The 19,610-nt window shown below is 36.8% G+C and overlaps 1 pseudogene; it reads left to right on the top strand.

Moving 5' to 3' along the window:
• The first annotated feature begins 13,285 nt into the window (after nt 1-13,285).
• LOC148093826 (activated RNA polymerase II transcriptional coactivator p15 pseudogene) lies at nt 13,286-14,243 on the top strand (annotated as a pseudogene).
• The last annotated feature ends 5,367 nt before the right edge of the window (nt 14,244-19,610 follow it).

Below are 19,610 nucleotides of genomic sequence, written 5' to 3'. Positions count from 1 at the left end.
GAGGTCTCTCCGCCTGCATTATTCCTGCAGGGCTTGTTAACTGCTCCTCTAAACTAAGATGCATTCAAAAACCTGTTCTTTCTCGGCAAGGGCCATACAGATACTGACTGGTCATCATTTTTGTTATATGTTTACTGAATATTGGAAAGTGTGAATAATCTAACCCGGTTAGTCCAACTTCTGAAACCATAACAGTAACAAACCTTGCAGGAATTTTATGAAAAAGAAATCTCTCTATAGCTGTCTAGATATATAGACGAATCTAGGGAAACACCCCCCCCATACACAAACACACACACACTGTATATATACAGACATGCATACGCATATGTATAGACTAAATAGATATAGATAGATAAAATGAAATGAGAATTTTTCTGAAATAAACACATAGGCATACAAAAATTAGGGACTGAAAATTTGCATATCTCAAAGAACATCTACTGTACTAAAATATACCAAGCTATTCACTTGTAATCAAAGAAATACTTTTGTGTATATTTAAGGGGACCCAGAAAATGCAGCTCACTTTTCCATCTGAGCTCATTTGGTAGGAAATAGGAGTAAAGCAAATAGAAAACAAAATACCATTCCCATAACACTTTAGGGGATGTTGTTGGTGGGTGAAGTTCATGGAGGAGGCACCTTTATATTTCCTAAAACTGAACCTCAGTGTTAGACTTTTCTATCCAGCCAAAAGCCATGCTGTGCGCTTCAGGCCTTCCCAAGGAGAGCTCTTGGAACCTCAAGAACCGGATAAGAAATGTCTCCTAATATGAATGTGTGTAACTATATTTGCTCGAAGGATCCCTATATGCCAAAGCCTATGTCAATCGCTATATGTAAATCAATTAATTCATAAAATATGTAGAATACTGATATTGTCTTTATTTACTCATGAAGAAACTGTAGTATCTAAAAGTTAAGTAATTTTCTGAAAGTCAGTTTATTATAAATAAGCAAACTAAGGCTCAGAATGTATGTAACTTGCCCAAAGTCACGAAGCTCAGTACGAAATGAAGGGCTACTATAATCAACAGCCCAATCTGTTTCACTACATGACAAAGCCTTGCAAAGAAATGCAATAAGCTTTGTTTAAATGTTTACCTGACCAAAGCCCCTCTTAGAAAACTGCCCTTATAAGAGCCTTCTGAAGGGGGTCAGGTAAACTTTATATCATAAGACCTAATGGACTGGAGCAGGAGGGGCCCCTGGCACAATGGTGACCATCCATAGACTGTCTAATTGACTATGGTTTGTGAGGCTTATATCAACAAAGATGAGATCAGTTAATTGGAGTTTTCTGAAGAACTAAAGCAAAGAAACGGAGAGACTAGAATTTAGGTGGTGTGAGTCATTATTATAAAGGATTCCCTGATGTTGGGCAAAATTCCTCAAGCCACAATAATTTATGATCAAGAAACTTAAAAAAAAAAAAAAAAAGGTGAAGTTTAGAGAACTAACAAGTGATTCTGTTTTCTATATACAAATTGGATTTAAATATAGAGCTTTATGTTCACTAAGAACGGTTGCACTTTTTAGCAAATAAATTAGCAGATGAATAGCTATAATGCTAAAAAGTTATATAACTAAAACTGACGAGATGTTTGTAAAGTTAGATCTTTAATTTTACCATTATGGTTAATTATATGATTTAATAGGATAATATTTAAAACTTACAATTCTTCATTGGCCATGAAATTTAGTTAAATATGTGCCTTAGAATCTTTAAAACTTAAAGAAAAACATTTCCTCATTTTTCCTTCCTGAAAGTATGGATGTTACTTAACAAGCATCGTTAAGGAAACAGTTACAAACTAGAATAATTTAACTTCTTTTTTCAGGCACGGAATTGCCCTTTAAAAATGGTAATTGGTAAGTTAAGTAAAAATTCACATGAGCTTGCCCTTTGCATAGCTGTCTATCAATATTTGTCAAATTTTTATATAATGAAATGATTTTGGCATTTGTCTAGTGTATCATATACCAATGATTGTCAAAATCTGATAACTCCACATAGAAATTTAGAAAGAAAAAAACTATTTATTTGAACAATCATCACTATCAATAGTAATTGGAGGAAACAGAAAGGAAAAGAAGAAATTATTTCAAAATTCTGTAAATTAAAAAGCAATAATGATGCTCTGGACAGGTAGGGTGAGAAAATTAGATTTAGTGTATTAAAATTTAGGGATTATTTGTATGATGATAACCAGGATGTTGGGAAGATACAGTAAATACTCATTGATTTTAATAAACATGTTTTTTGGAAATGCTAAAGTTCATGTATCAACAGTTAATATTTTAGGTTTACAAATGGAAATATTTATGGGAAAATACTTCACACTTTCTGCCACAATTTTATTGACTGTGAACTGTTAGAAGAGCTTTTAAATACCAAGGATTTCTGGCAACCTTGGTTTTACATATGACACTTTTATTTTTCTTGATGTAGCTTCAAAAATAGCCATTTAGTTTTCTCCCCTTTGGTTTAGTGGATATCAAACAAGGACACTTGGTGATTTCTGGCTAATGCTTTTAAAATAAACTACCTCCTGAAAGTGCACTTACCTAAAAGAATTCAATGAGACATATGCAAATGGAACATTTTGTCTTTAGTTCCGCATTTTATTTAATTATTGAATTGGTAACTATGGCTATTTCACAAAAGCAGTAAATCCATATTTTATAACTGAGGGCTCTTTAAGAAAAATACGGTTTTCAAAGAGTCAATAAGATAGGACAATAGCTGCAACTTTAATCAAAATACAATATGGAGGATTATTATTTAAAACTTTCAATCTTAAACAGAAGTCGCTACAGACAGATTATTAAAATATACTCCACATTTTAAGAAATTAAAAAATGAAACTAGATAGAATTAAAGACATTATAAACCTGTGTAATATATTTAGTAAGGAAGCTGTTGATCACTAAGACACTATATAAAGTTGTTTCCTTTTATATATGGTTTCACTTTCCTTCCATGGTTTCAGTTACCTGCAGTCGACTATGGTCTGAAAATATTAATTGGAAAAGTCCAGAAATAAACATTTAGTAAGTTTTACATATTCTGCAGTTCTGAGTATGGTAAAATCTCACAGGGTCCTGCCTGGGGCATGAGCCATCCCTGTGTCCAGCCTGTCCACCCACACTGTATGCCCTGCACCCACATCAATCACTTAGCAGCCGTCCGGGGTTTCAGATTGACAGACTCCCCATTTTGTTTTTTATGATACTTTTATCATGTATATTGACCATCAAAATCTTGAAAATATTTAAATCCCATATTTTAATTTTTCTCTGCTAATATAATGAAATCTAAAAATGTTTTTTAATCATGGCCTGAATTTAGTCTGATCTCGTTTAATTTTATTTGATATTATATTCCTTGTAGCAGATGCATTGGAAATAACATGTTGGATTTGGTGAACTGTTTAAATAACTAGCTGGTGTCTATTTTTTGTAAGTAAGTGACAAAATGACAAGTTTAAGTTAGACAGCCACTTACACTGCTACCCACCTACCCACTGGGGAGTCCTGTTTGCTTTTTTTAAACAGCTATTTCAATTCACTTGAACAGGATAATTAAGTATGCACGCACCAAATATTTGTGAGGTTTCAATATATACTGATTGGACTCTGGCCCTTTTATTAATGCCCAATAAAATAATAGAGCAAATCACAGAGGATATTACATGTATAGATACTAGCTTAGTAAATAAATTTCAATTAATTTAAGTGACAAAATCCTTCAATCCTGGTTTTTATTTAAAAATCAACAAGAAGAAACAGTCTTAAAGTATAGTGACAATTTTTGAGACCCTAATTTCACATAACTGATGGACCGACTCTCTATCCAGGCATACAGAATGAGTTATTTTTCTGGGGAAAATTAGACAATTACATTACCAAAGGGCAGTAAACTAATGCAGACCAGAAGGATAATTAGGAATAAGTCACTTAAACCACATTGGTGTGGCTTCCCTGGAATGAGATTTTTATCAGGGCCCATGCATTTTTGTCTCATGTCTTGCTCCCTTGTTTTATCGTATCTTGCACTTACCACAATACACACAGAGGCTCGGCCTTGCACGCCTGACCGATGCATCTCCCGTCACGTCTCTGCTTTCTGGGTTCCAGCTTCTTTATGTGCAGGCGCGGTGGAGGAGGGTCATCTTTAGTTAGGCGCAAGGGAGGAAGAAGATTCTTCATTTTGGCTTCAAGTCCAATGTTTTTTCTAACTTATCTTTTATACTTTTTACACTATACTTTATAGGACTGATATTTTGATCCCCATTTTTTTCTTTTCATAATTATCCTTAATTGTTCAGAACCTGAAGGGAAGAGGAATGCTCCATTGAAAATAATCACCAATTTATAGTCAACCTGTCACCCACTTAGTGAGGCAAAAAGATAAATAGCTAATTGCCAACAGATTCAACTTTTATTTTTTACTGAGACCCCATTTCCTCTTCTATGCTTTGAATGTATATCTCATTCCTAAGTCTCACTATTCTACTTGCCCTCATTTAATTCTTAAATTTTTCATGATTATATCTATAATAAGAAGGAATTTAAGTTAGAGCAGAGAAAATGCTGTCAGGCGCAGGGCAGGCTGCCCCTCACTGGCATATTGATTACTTTGAATTAAAGTTACTTAAGAAACGCCAGTTCATAAAGAACACTCTGACTTCTCTCTCCAGTCTCCCTGAAAGAAGAAGCTGAGTCTCCCAAGTGAAAGATGCCCTCCCCACACGTGGACACAGCCTTATTCCTAGAGTTAAGGAATCCAGAGCCAAAGAGCCTGTCTAAACAAAACTTATTGTCTCTTCTAATTTGCTACCCAAGCCCAAACTTTATTTAGATGCCTCACTAATGAATGCTCAAATCTTGCTTAGATGCCTTTCTAAAGAGTACTAACTTTTTTTTTGTCCTGTCAGTTCCTCCCAAATTTATTGTTTCATTGTCTAAAAAGTATAAAGTACTGTTTAGTTTATCATTTCTCAGCATCATTCATGATCCTCCCATGTGCACATATTACATTGTTTTTGCTCCTGTTAATCTGGTCTTCTGTCAATTTTATCATTAGTCCAGCTGTAAGAACTTAAGAATGGTAAACCAGGTTTGGGGGGTGCTCTCCCTCTCCAATAAAACCAACCCTTTAAAACTGCACATTCTGAACTATTATAAAGAAAGCTGCTCTAAGTAGTCCTGTACAGGTTTTTGTGTAAACATAAGTTCTCAACTCATTTCATAAATACCTAGCAGCACAGCTGCCGGATCATCTAGAGAGACTGCATTTGCTTTGAACAGCAAAGGTGTGTCTGAGCGGCTGTCTGAGAGGAGCGCTCCTAGGGCAGAGAAAGGTGAAGGCAGCGAGTGGCACTGTGAGTGGCGGGCGAGCTGTATCCTGACGAGGGCTCTGCCTCTCGGGAGGGTCATTTGATTCTAGCTTCAGAGTTGGTATTGTTACTGATGAATGAAACTCAGTGGTCACTCTTTCCTTTGAAATTCAGAAAGCAAAAGACATTTGATTATCCCAGCCCATAGTCTGTTGCTAAGGCCCTACCCACAGTGTCTGTTCATTGCCAGGGGACTTCCACGGTTAGAATTCATTCTCCTGAGTTTTTGTTACTTTCGAATCCTCCATTTTACTTGTACCTCACAGTCCTTGACTATCACCTTCCCTCTAGTTTTCATTTGCACAAACATAGAATTCATTCTCTTTATAAGGTTCCCTACACCACACACTCACACTCACACACACTCACACTCTCACATACACACACTCACACACACACACTCACACTCACACACACACTCACACATACTCACACACACTCTCACACTCTCACATACACACATACACACACACACACACACACACACACACACACGAGTGAACACAAAGCACTTGCGGGAAGAGCATATTTTCCTAAAGGTCTGAGGAAGGCCGAGCGGTTTCCTGTGGTAGAGTTGCTCAGGCCCCTTTTCTTTCAAGACTGATGAGAGCCCACCTCTTGGTTAACCCCCAGCGTTAAGTTTCCTCACAGATACTTCTATCACTTTATCGTGTAGAACAATTTTGTTATCTAAAGTGTGCTTGGCAAAAGTCCAGGCATATTTTGCATATCCAAAGGCTCCAGGCCTTGCTGAAACAATGGGCTATCTACGCCCATTCTTACGGTAACTGGGACGAGCTGGCAGGGGCTTGGCCACCTCCCTGCCCTCTTTCCTTTCACCCCCATCAGTCTCTGAATAAAAGGGAGCAGAACAGACACTTACTTTTCTTTTCATATGAAATATGTTTTCCCTTTTGAGGGGTTAAGTAGTAATAATCAGTTTGATTTTTAAATAAGATTTTCTTCTATTATCTAAATACCTGAAGATTTCCCCAATTGCTTTCCATAGTCATGGCCAAACTTTTTAATCAATGTCTGCAAACTTTACTATAGGTGAAACTTATTCAGAAATATCTCCCAGTAAACTAAGTAGCAAATAATGAAGCAGTCACAGGGATGTAATGTGTTGAGCAGGATTGACTCTTGTTCTAAGAATTGCTCATTTCCTCCTTCTGAAACCCAGGCCCCCCCCCCACCACACACATACACACGCCACTCCATCAGAAAAGTTTAAAAGGCTTTCACACTACACATTCTAAAAAGCAAAACGATTCATGTGACCTGCCATTAAGATGATCAGTTAGTGCCATTAGTTCTCACTGGGATGCTTACTCACAGTTAAGGAGACGGCTCTACTCACACACACACATATTTCTATGATGTGGATTTTGCAGGCAAGGACCAGCCTACAGAAGCAGAAGGAACTCGTTGAGCATCATATTAGTGTGTAACATGTGAGGAACAGAAAATGAGTTTCGCATGTGCAAAAGATCCTGCGTGGGGGCTCAGCTTGCTAAAACTGACCCGCATTCTCTCCTTGACCTCGCCAACCTCCTCACCTGCGTCCTGTCTCCCTCCCCGTTCGTCCTTCCCCAGCTTGCTCTGCTACTGTCCTCACTGGATCTCGGCACGTGCTGACCTTCTTACCACCTCCATCACCCCTTCTTCCTCATGTCACCCAACATTTCCAATGACTTTTACTTTTTTTTTAAATCTCAGTTTAATTCTCTCTCAATCAGAGATCTATTTCTGACTTTCTAAATTAGGTCTCCCATCTTGTATTTCTTTTTTTTAGAAAATCTTATTTGTTTTCTTTATACCACTTGCTATAATTTTAAATGATTTATTAATTTATTTGCTTTCTTGTTTAGTGCTGTCTTCCTCACTAGATGCTATGATCCATGAAGGCAGAGACCACGATCATCATTGCTGCCACAGGTGCTCACACTGTTAGTTGTGTGTGTAAATAATCATTAAGTAAATGAACAGAGAATGAAGTAAAGGAAAACCATGGGAACAGGCTACAAATAATAATATACATTTGCTGTGCTTAAAAATACACTATATTTGTATATTGTTGATTAAGCCTTGTGCTGTCCTTAAGAAATACTTTATATTTGTCCAAAGGAGTTTGACTTCAGTAAACTATACACCTAAGAGAAACCTTGCCAAAAGGTGAAACATTGTCCATCATTTTAGAAAATAAATTTGAGCTTATTTCTGGCTGCAAAGAAGTTCACTCTCCTCCGACATCCTTGTCAGAATGGGCTGTACTGGGTCTGTACTAGGCGGGTAGGTTCTTAAAGACACTCTCCACGTAGTGTTAGCTCATGTCCTTCAACAACTGTGTCTAGCAACCTCCGCTGGGGGATAGGCCATAAGAAAATTTTGCAGCATTCCTCCTAACATGAATCTTAAGGCTAGATTGTTAAGAAACGTTACGAGAAAAATAGATCTCCATGTAAAAAATGTTAACTTTAAATAGAGTTGTTACTCAAAGGTAATTATTTCGCATGGAACATTAAGGTGCTAACAGAAGCTTTGCACATATTGATTATGTATCATCAGCTGTCTTGTTAGTGTTTTTCACATAACTCAACACTAGTAATTTGACATCACTCTAGACATTATTTTAAGTAAGATGATGGGACTGTGCACAGTTCTAGAGATTCTTTTGGTGGTTTTATGCTTACTCAATGCAGTAACAGCTAAATTATTCTCATTTAGAATGCATTGATTTTCTGTCTTTGGGAAACTCTAATTACCTTCAAGAAAAGAGACACGCAGGCCTACTTTCACACTGAATGCACACCTCATCACTGTTTATGCTGCTTTCAAACGCCTCTTTCGTAAACCAATATCTTCATTTTAACTCTGGGAATTTAAATCAAGCATATTAAGCAGTTGTAAGTGTAATGAGTTACCTCCACAAAGGAACCACATTGAGAAGTTTGGGCAATAAGTCACTCTGACATTTAAAAGGCAATTCAGTAAAAACATAGCAAATGAAAGGAAGAGACCCTGAGATATGCTCTTTTTCATATTTTTCCAGAGGTAATTTTTTAAAACCCTCCTTTTAGTGACACAAAAAGCACCTCATCCATAATCCTCTGATTTCACAGGTAACTCTTCCAACCATTTGCCTGGTAAATTTTTAACTCCTAAATTCCCAAATTCTTTACCTTTGTTCACGTGAACAGGCATATTCACACATTGGAAGGGTTTGCCACTGATGTATATTTGTTTTAAATCTTGAGCATTAAGCTTTTACAATCAATGCTTATAAAATGAACACATCAAACTTGATATACGTGTTCCTGATTATTATTGATACTGTGGCATATGCTTTTTTTTAATCCTCACCTGAGAATATGTTTTTATTGATTTTAGCGAGAGAAGAAGGGAGAGAACGAGAGAGAAACATCTATGTGAGAGAGAAACACCAATCTGTTACTTCCCATACACACCCAACAGGGGATCAAACCCACAACCTAGATACATGCCCTGACTGAGAATCGAACCCACAGCCTTTTGGTGTATGGGGCAATGCTCCAGCCAACTGAGCCACCTGGCTGGGGCTGGCATATGCCTTTTTATGTTTATTGGTCATATATATTTATCATGTGTTTCATGCTTCCGTGAAATGCCTGTTCATCTTTTGCCCAGTTTCCTGGTAGTATTGGGGGCGGGGGGGGAGGGGGGGGCGTGTCTTTTTAACATTGCTTTTTTTCACTTTGTTTATGGTGACTTTAGTGTTAAGTTTTTCATTTTAGTGAAGTAAAATGTAGTAATTCTTTTTATTTTATTGTTGACACTTCTGTGTCTTGTTTATTAAATCATTTCATACCATAAGTTGAGAAGTATAGCAATTTACTTGCTTCCAAAAGTTTTAAATTTCTAACTTTGAAATACAAGATGTTAATCCATTTAGACTTTATTTTCATGACGGCATGAGCCAGAGATTTATTTTGTTTTTCTTTCCTATGGATAACTATTAATTCAAGCTCACTTGTCAAATAATCCCACTCTTAAAACTTACCTCGCCACATCCTCTCTGTCATCTGATAAAATTCCGAATAGGCATGACCTGCTTCTGGGTTTTTTACTCTGCTTTATTCTGTCAATTTTTGTATCACTGTGCCAGTGGTAACACATGCTTTTAAGAACTATCTACAAATCCTTATATTTTGTAGAGCAAACCCTTTCTCCCTTCATTTTCCTTCTCATCTTGCTTTGTAAAGGTCTTGGCTAATTTTAGCACTTTGGCCTTTAATGCAAACTTTAAAGTCCATTTATCAAGTCCTATTAATAATCCTACTAGAGCACAGATTAATATTTGATCAATTTAATAGATAAATTTGGGGAAGCGGCATTTTCAAAATAGTTTCTTCTTATCTATAAATGTAGGCTACCTCCCCACATATTTAATGCCCTTCAGTAAAGAATTTCAGCTTTGCCTTTGGCAGTAAAGGGTTCTGAATATTTGGTCCCTTGCTATAGAAGAACAGGTGCCCTTGAAAACACTTTGACCCTGGGATCAAATTGCAAACAGACAGAAATTAAACTGGAAACATCAGGGAAGCTTTAAAGTTACTCAAATAACTTCAGTAAACTTCTTAAGAATGCTTAGGAGCACTGTTAATGTTTTCTTTTCAAGGAGCATCAGGTTAGGGAACATAAATATAGATTTAAAAATAGCTCTCATTTATCCACTGTAAAGCCTGGCAGTGGCAGCCTGGATAACTAAAATCGCAGATGTGTGAATGGACTCTAGCCTTCGGAGCTCACATAAAGCTATTTTTGATGCAAAAATATCTTCTAGGAGTCCTGGAAACAGCGACAGATGCAGCATTCTGCTGCCGGATGCAGTATCCTGCCACTTAACACTATCCATAGACAATTACCAAAGATTATTATTTCCGATCACCTTCTGTACCAGAGCGTTTACCAGAGCTAACATATAGCAAAACTGACTAAATTGAAATGATCCTTCTGTTCCTCTCCTAACCTCCTTGATTTGAACAATTAAATAGTCTAAATATAGGCAGGGGGGAAAAAGATTAGACTTCGATTGGAAAGCAACTAGATAATAATCTGGTTTGGAGTATTAAAGTTTCCTTAACTGAACTACCCCAGAAAATCAATAATATTGGTAATGGATTCCATAATTTCCCCAAATTTATAGGAATGTTTTGTAAACTGTAGTAAAACCATCTTCCCTTCTTATCCAGAGAGAATAAAAATTCAACCATCTAATCAGCACCTCTATATATGAGGTACAAGTTACTTCCATAAAATATGCCTTCCTAAATTTCCATCTTCCCTAGTCACCAAAATAAAATGTGATTTATTTTCTCCCTTAATCTCCATGCCATGTTATACCTACTTTGACACCAATAACATTTTACTAGTTCCTATAATAATTTTTGGATTGTCTCATTTCACACATCTACTCTTAAGGGCAGATAAACTATTGGTAATATTTTTAATGACATTTTCATAGACTCATGAAATGTAATATCTGTCTTATAGCATAACAATAAATATTTGGTCAGTCAGTTAAATACTAGTATACCATGAGACTGCAATCAGTTGCCTTTGTCATGTGGCCAAATGTGATGATTTGCATATCTACCTTTAATATTTAAATCACTAGAATGTGAATTTTTGGCACTAACAGGAAAGAGCGAACTAGGATTATCACTGACTACTGAGGGCCAGCTGGAACTGGATCTTGCACTGTAACAAGCTCAGTCTGTTTACATTGACTTCATACACTGACTTAGAAGATTTGCAGGTAGCTGCTCAACCCTAATACTCATGGCATAGAAGGGAATACTTGGACTAAATCTTAAACATTTTTATATTGTGAAACTTTATCAATAGTGTTGTAGTATTTTTATCCAAGTGTGAAAAAAATATTGAAAACAACAGTGTATTACAAAAGACTGGACCCAGTTGATTTAGGATATAAGAAGTTCTTTTAAAATAATTACTTTTCATTATATTGTTTAATAAAAACATTTAGATAACATGTCCCGAAAATGACATATTGATGGTATAGATATTAAGATATATATATATTCCAGGATATTAAGCTCATTTTTGTAAATCTGAGGAATAAATGCTTATGTGAACCCTAATAGTATCCTTCAACTCCTGCTGCTGGTCCCCCTTAAAATCCACTGGACACAATCAACACCAATTACATTTTATATATACATAAAGATAATAAATTTATTCTTTCAACAAAAATGGCTCCTTTGTGCGAGGTACAGGTTTTATTAATAGAAAATTAAGAAAAACTTTCATTCATGACTCTCAAATTCAGGTTAATGAGAAAAAGATACATTTCATTACTATACACTAAAACCCAGGATTAAGTCAGAAATTATTCAGTTTTTTAATGCAATTCCACAAACATATTTTTTTTCTTGACAATAATGTCGCCAAATTTATCTAATTATAAACAATTGGCGTTTTTGCTCCATATTTAATGATAGCTTCATGAAATTAAAGGAAATAAAAGTCAGCAATATAAGCTATTACTTGAATAAAGGAGCAGTTACTAGAGCTACTGAGCCCTTCACTTAAAAATATACTAGAAGCAAGTTTGCTTTAGTTTCTCAGTGTTACCTTTGCATTACCCTTTGAATCCGAATACCAAGTACAGCCGGCCAGTGTGGCTCAGGGGTTGAGCATCTACCTAGGATCCAGGAGATCTCAGTTTGATTTCCAGTGAGGGCACATGCCCGGGTTGCAGGCTCGATCCCCAGTAGGGGGCATGCAGGAGGCAGGTGATCAATGACTCTCTCATCATTGATGTTTCTGTCTCTCCCTCTCCCTTCCTCTCTTTGAAATAAAAATATATTTTTAAAAAAAAGAACACCAAATACCATCCATGAACTAACAGCCTAACCTGTCATGACTGCTGTGAATGCAACTTTCTTTACTGAGTGCTCAAATTAATGTGTTTAGTCACTGTAGACAACTATTATCAGTCTGACAAGAGAACTGTGTTTTTTCAAATTATAATAAAAGTTGGAATGGTAGAAGGACTAGGCTATAACTTATATTTGACTTAAACTATTAATGAAAATAAATATTTTTTAAAAATTAAATACTTTTAAATTAAGTGATACACCATGTTACCCAATGTATGTAGAGATGGGAGTTGTGAGGCATGACCAAGCCTGAACTTATAACATATGAATAAAATAACCCCACCAAAGGAGACCAGGAACTGATGGTTCCTAAAATTGATGTTGTCTACAGTAAATTTGGAATCTACATGGCAAACTGTCACCAGTCAGATTAAGTTTTGTATCATTTACTTTTATCATTTATTCCTATCATATTTCTAAGTCTAGCTAGGAGCCTGTTTCCTTACTGCTGTTTTTGTAGTCTAGAATAAGGTAGTTTGTCCAATTAAATGTTTACCTTCTTCTCTGATCCAGATAAAAGTTTCTTTAAGGTTTATATCACTTCTCAAAGGTAAAATGTTTCTAAACTTTCTAGGAAGACCTTACCCAGGAAATTGTTATTTATTTCCCAATACAGTATTCTTATTGTTTATATGAAAGGAACTACTCTTATTGTTTATACAAAAGCATCTAGTCCTCAGAACTTTCACACTTCTAGTCTTTAATCCACATGAAAGGGAAGCTGGAGTAAGAGAGGGCGATTTTTGTTTCTGAATGAAATGGGTCCTGTTGGTCTAGAAACATGTCCGAGAACAGCATAACCAGTGTGAATTAAGGGGGTAAATTCACTTCCAACAGTGGAAAGAGTATGGGATTTGGAGCTGAACAGACCTCTGCCACCTGCTGTCTGGAAAACTTTGTTTTACTTACTTCCCTAGAGTACAGGGCTTTCTAGAAATGGCAGTAATTGAATTTGTTCCTAAAGGCATTGGAAGGTAAGAGGAAGTAAAATGGGGAGCTGATTTTGAAGCTGGGTCTACAATGTGTCCTGTCCCCTGTACTTAGGGGGCTTACTAATTCTCAAAGCAAAATTACAAGATACTTTTGAAAGGAAAGTATGTGTAAAAGGAACTAAAAAGAATGTATATTATTTTTATGGAACTACAGCTAATTCAAGAAATATCAGCATGGCTGGGTATAGTATATAATATGGGGGGGAAAAGTATTTAAAAATAAAGATGTAGCCCGACTACTGTGGCTTAGCAGTTGAGCATCGACCTAGGATCCAGGAGATCATGGTTCCATTCCTGGTCAGGGCACATGTCCTTGTGGGCTTGATCCCCAGCAGGGGGTGTGCCAGAGGCAGCCGATCAATGACTCCTCATTGATGTTTCTACCCCTCTCTCCCTCTCCCTTCCTGTCTCTGAAATCAATAAAGACATATTTTAAAAAACAAAAATAAAGATGTAGACGTTTGGGATGAAAAAGTGAAGAGCGTGCGGGTGGGGAGCTCGCAGGGCCTGGGCAGCAGGCGGGCGCGGTGCCCAAAGCTGGGCAACTTGTTTCTTCAGGCTCCTGCGGCCGCGATTCTGATGGTGAAGCCGGCAGGAAGTTACAGAGGAAAAGCAGCTCCTTCAGAAAAGCCGGTAGGTAAGGAAGCAGGAGCCCGAGCAACTTCAGGGGCCCTGCCGTCTTCCAAGCCGCGCAGCCACGATCACAGGCTTCAGGCCGGGAAAGGACGTCCGTGGGCCTTCAGGGCTTCAGAGGACGCGTCCTCATCGATATTAGAGAATATTGATGGATGGATCCAGGAGGCGAAATGGAAGGAAGAACAGGCATTTCTTTAAACCCCGAGCAACAGAGCCGGCTGAAGGAACAGATTTCTCACACTGATGATGCAGTGCGAAAACTGTAAAATCAGAACCATATAAAACTTGCACTGTTGTTGTTTTAATCTGTCTTTTTACACTGGCGTTTGTTTCCTAGACATTGTTTTCCAAGCTCTTGTATATTTGGATTGCAGAACAATTTGTAAGAATACTGGTTTTTTAATGTGCATTATTAAAAATGTCCTGAGTGAAGCTAATTGTCAACTTTATTATTAAGGGGGATTGCTTTGTGCCCACTACCTAGTGTAAAATAAAATAATGTGATCTTAACTATCGTGGCCTTCTTTGATGAGAAGAATTGGTACTGTTTAAGGCCCAAAGTTAACAGTTTATAGGCCTTTTCATTACAATTCGGCTTTTACATTCAAAAATATTTAATTGCATTGAATTTATACGCTTTTGACTTGCAAAATCCATAGTTGATTTGTTTTCTTCTAAACAAAATGTCTAGGCTTTGGTTTTCCACCCCAGTGGTATTTAACTTTCCACTTTTTATCTTTATTTCATTTTCCTGTAATAACTTGTCATGTTAAGTTTTCATTTCACTTTTTGCTTTTTTTCTTATATATTATGCTAATCTGGAAAGTCAGTAAAACTGTCAAAATGTTAGTTATCTAAATAAAGTATTTATAATTAAAACATTAATGAGAACTACAATCACTAATTCTACTGTATTACATATTAGGAGATATAGTTTGATAAACAACATGACTTGTATGAAAACTCTGAGCAAGTAAGTGTATGTCATGACCTGTAGTGTTCTGTGTAGTAATCTTATTGTTTAATCTGCAGAAAATAATCACTTTGATGTCTGACTTGCTTTCACTTATTAAACATGTTCACCATAGGATGATGTCTGTAAAATTAGATATTGTTAAATTAGACTAGGATTTAATAAAAATTGTGAAAGCTTAAAAAACCTAAGGAGTATTAACATTGCTTTTTAGACAATAAGGATAGTATTAGAATAGTTCATTTAAGTTATCATCTTCTGTGAGAGGGCCCTTTCTCTAAATCAATTCTTTCAAATGGGCTGATTTGTTAAAACACTTGGTTCCTTATATCACTAAGTTACTCAGAGCAAATTACAGGGGGACAATGTACCAGTTCTTGAGGTTGCGGCTGCTATCTTGTTGCTGTATCTTCCAGGGAGTCTCTATAATGAATATATTCTTAGAAAATAACTAATTAATTTTCTGCCAGAGATATAACACCCCCATCTTAACTTGATAGCTCTAATTTCTGGTCTCAATTATGAGTGGAACACATCTTCATCTAAGGTATTAATGACAACCTTTAAAGTGCATCTGACATGGTGGATTTACTAGCTGCTCCTTGAAGCAGATTCTTGACTAGGCTTCCAGGCAGCTGCATGCTGGGTCCTCTTCTGACTTTATCGACTCCCTCAAGTCTCCTCTGCTTGATATGCTTCATCTTCTCTACGTCTGAACACTGGAAGGACTCAGGGCTCCAGCGCATTTGTCTTCTGCTCTTTAAATTCACATCAGGGTGATCCTATCCGTTGGCCTCAGCCTGTCTCCTCATCTCCAGCTCATATATTCGACTACCTATTCAACGCCTACACCTGAATTTCTGGTAGACACCTCATATGTAAGAGATTCAAAAAGAATTTATTTTTTCAGTCCCTCTATCTCCAAACACGTCTCTCTTTGCTCAGAAATGAAACTAACCATTGCTCAGAAAACAACTCTTTTTCCGTCGTATTCCACATATTTCACAATCTCTCAGATGTCATACATAGTCCATTTGAATATACAGTTTACCCTTGAACAACAAGGATTTAAACTGCGAGTCTACTTATAGGTGGATTTTTTTCAATAATACTGTAAATGTATTTTCTGTTACTTAAGATTTTCTTAATAACATTTTCTTTAGCTTATTTTATTATAAGAATACAGTATATAATACACATAACATACAAAATATGGGTTAATCAACTGTTTATCAGTAAGGCTTATAGTCAATGGTAAGCTATTAGCAGTCAGGTTTGGAGGGAATTAGAAGTTATTCATGGATTTTTGACTGCACAGGGGTCAGTGCCCCTGACTCCCATATTTTTCAAGGGTCAACTGTGCTAATTCCTTCTGTTTCCCTTAAAAATATTTACTTAAATTACACATTTACCTTAGGTCAAAGCATGGTCTCTTGAACAACTACAAATAGTATGAAACAATAGCTTGAAACATTGCAGTGTTTTCCTAAGTATATAGGTAGGCATGTAGCATACTCACTGAGTAACAGGTACTTTGGAACCAGAAAGACCGGGTTCAAACCCTTATTCTCCTAGTGAACCTCCTGCCTAAACTCGGACAGGTTATTTTATTCTAAGAGCCTAATTTACTCATCTGTATTATTCTCATAATTCACTGAGTTGCTGTGAGGATTAAATAAGTAAATACATAAGATTTTGAGCCTAAGTGGCAGATTTTATTTTTATTACTATTACTACTATTTCTATACTATTATTATTATTATTACCTGGAAGAGAAGCTTGTTGTTGTTAAAGGTGGTACAAGGCACAATTCCATGAAGTGGCTGAGGATTCCCGAGCCAGACTTTCTTACTCTGCTATCTACTGGCTCTGTGACCTCATGCAAGTTATTATTTTTATTCTGTTCCTCTTTTATCTCATCTTTGAAGGAGAGTAAAACTGTTTTTGGTACCCTAAGAATAAAAATATTTCATCTTATAAAAGTGCTAAGAATGGTGCTTGGCAGATAGCACATGCTAAATACCTGCTAGCTATTTTAACTCTAATTAAAGCTGTGAATTTTTTGGTATGAAGTACTGCTTGAGCATTCAGGCCTCAGGGTATAAAAGACAGAAATGTAAGGTTAGGGCTTAGCATACAGGTCAGGGTGGTGGATGTGTGTGTCTGGCCCCAGGAGTTTTCAGGATGGAGGACTTGCATGGAGGAAGCCAGGAGCTGCCCTCCCTGACCTGGAAGAGATGAAAGTGACAAGAGACAGTGCTCAGCACCAGAGTAAATGTTCTCGCAAGTTGATATCAATCCAGACGCCTTTGAAGAAATAATACCAGCACCTCTGGTCGCTACCAACTTACTTTCAAGGGAGAATGTAGTACTTGGGTGATGGTAGTGCTGGGTGAGATTCTAAAAGCTAAAAATTTCCAAACCTAGCTGTGCGATGTCTTCCTGCTATGAATGTGTTCCCTGACTGAATGACCAGGCCGTTAGTGCTGGGTAGAGAACTGTCTATTTGACTGCTATGTTACTAATCTAAATGTGCCCTTGAGAATTGTTAAACACTGATATTTTTCCTAATGCTGTAGCCTCAAAGCTCAGAGAATAGCCAGGGAAAATCAGTGTCAGTGCTCAGCATGTGGTATTTCCCTGCCCCTGGAGTTTTAAGGGAGCAAGTCTCTTTCCAGTCAGTTACGTAAGCCTCTCAGTTCCTCAAAATCTCTCCAGAATTGCTGTTTATCTCTTTGAGTTGTCTCTCCCACAAAACAAATTCTGTGTCTGTGAGATAACCCCGAACACACCATAGAATCTAGTGCCGCCAGTGTTACGTGATGAGTCATCAGATAAATGGAGACATGCACAGACATATATATTTTTTTGACTAAAGTTATGTGAAATTTCACATCTCGTGGACAATTCTTTTTTCATTTTGTTTTCCACCAAGGGAGTTTGTGTTATTGTTTGCCTTCTGTGCCCAAGTACACATTGAACTTAGGTTGGGAAAATTAAATAAAATTTACAAAAGTTAATATTAGAACAGGAGGGGGAGAGTCAGGCATTCACTCCAACTTAGGCTGTATTTTACATTACCTCAGATATCTCAGGAGCCACATCATATATATATATGTATTTTCCATTCAAAGCCCAAGGTGACTTTATGCTGCTGGTTGTTCTATTTTAATCTCCAGACCAGATGCTTGAATCTAACACACTCTCAAAAAAATCTGTGTACAATGTTTTAAAAGAATTGATAAGAAAGCTTATATTTGAGTGAAATGGAAAAAGGTCAACAGATTTTTGCTTCAGTTTTAAAAATACATTTATATGCGCACAGCAATGGCAAAGAAATGTCCTTTTTTTCTACAAAAATGTTTATTTATTTAACGGTTTACTCTCATGAGGAAAAAGTCCTCCATTTGAAATTATCAATAGGATTATTAATAGATTCACATTATACTCTCAGGTCAATGTTTAAATGTATTTTCTGGCAAGGTTGCTACCGATGACCCAGCCTCAGTGTTGAATGGCAGCCAGTGAAGCTCCTCAAGAGAAAGCAAACATTTCCATTTAAAAATACAAAGTGTCTCAATGCAGTGTAACAAGATGTTTATAGCGAGAACCATGTAAAGCTCTCCATTTGAAATAGAGCTGAAAGATCCCTGTCGGAGTCACTCAGAGGGACGGAACTCTCTCCCTGTGAGTCAGCAGCAGCGTGTTCCCGCTGCGACATCATGTAAGCCGGGCCCAGGGACCGCAGGCCCGCAACCGCCTTCCAGTGCGTGCAGGGGTGTTAACATGCCCAGCGCTTAGTGTGAAACAGCCGGTGGGCAGCAGGCTGCAGAGAGGGCCGTCAGCGGAAGCTAATGTGAAAGAAAGAACTGAAGCAACCAAAGCCGACAGTCCTTCATCGGGCAATTTAATGTGATAACAGGAATTGGTATTCTTTTTCTTGCCAAAAAAAAAAAAAAAAAGCCTATAAGAAGCAATGATTGTGGAAGCATGAGAATTTACTGCACTAAGCTGAACGAAATGCTTAAAATGCAATTCACCCTAAAGAACTTGAGATTACAAACGGCATACCACTCAGAAAACACATATTTATACTTATCTCTTGTAGAGCATATGGTTCCTTCCAAGCTATGCAAGGATTTACCATTTGCCGTGTTTCTACAGTTAAATACTGTTAAATGCTCCAAGGCACAGTTCATAGCTACTTTCAAGATTAAAACTAACAAAAAATCTGCTCTAAATACATCCTTGTTATTTGATACTTTAGTGCCTGTAAATCATGTAAAGACAGCCTGTTTTATTGCTTTATAATCCAGTACTGCAAATGTTAGCATATTGAATATTAATATGATCGTTAGCAGAACATCTAATCCAATTGTATGCATTTTTAATTCTACAAAGTAATGTACTGTATACTATTACAAAGCTGGGAGAGATATCAAAGTCTGGAATATTCTTTTTACTCCATTTTTGCTTCTTTGTACAACTATGTATTTATATTTTTATCACTTTTGCTTTTTTCCTAAGAGCCCTTATAAGGACAAAGAATACTTATTTAATATACAGGATATCTTTTGTATAATATTAATCTTTTGTCTCTAAATAGCAGGACTACTGCATTTGGAATTTGGGGATATTATATCTTAAATGTTATTTCTAT

The sequence above is a fragment of the Miniopterus natalensis genome, chromosome 2, assembly GCF_054644295.1.
Source record: "Miniopterus natalensis isolate mMinNat1 chromosome 2, mMinNat1.hap1, whole genome shotgun sequence".
NCBI lineage: Eukaryota > Metazoa > Chordata > Mammalia > Chiroptera > Miniopteridae > Miniopterus > Miniopterus natalensis.
This window is presented reverse-complemented; position numbering and strand designations above follow the sequence as displayed.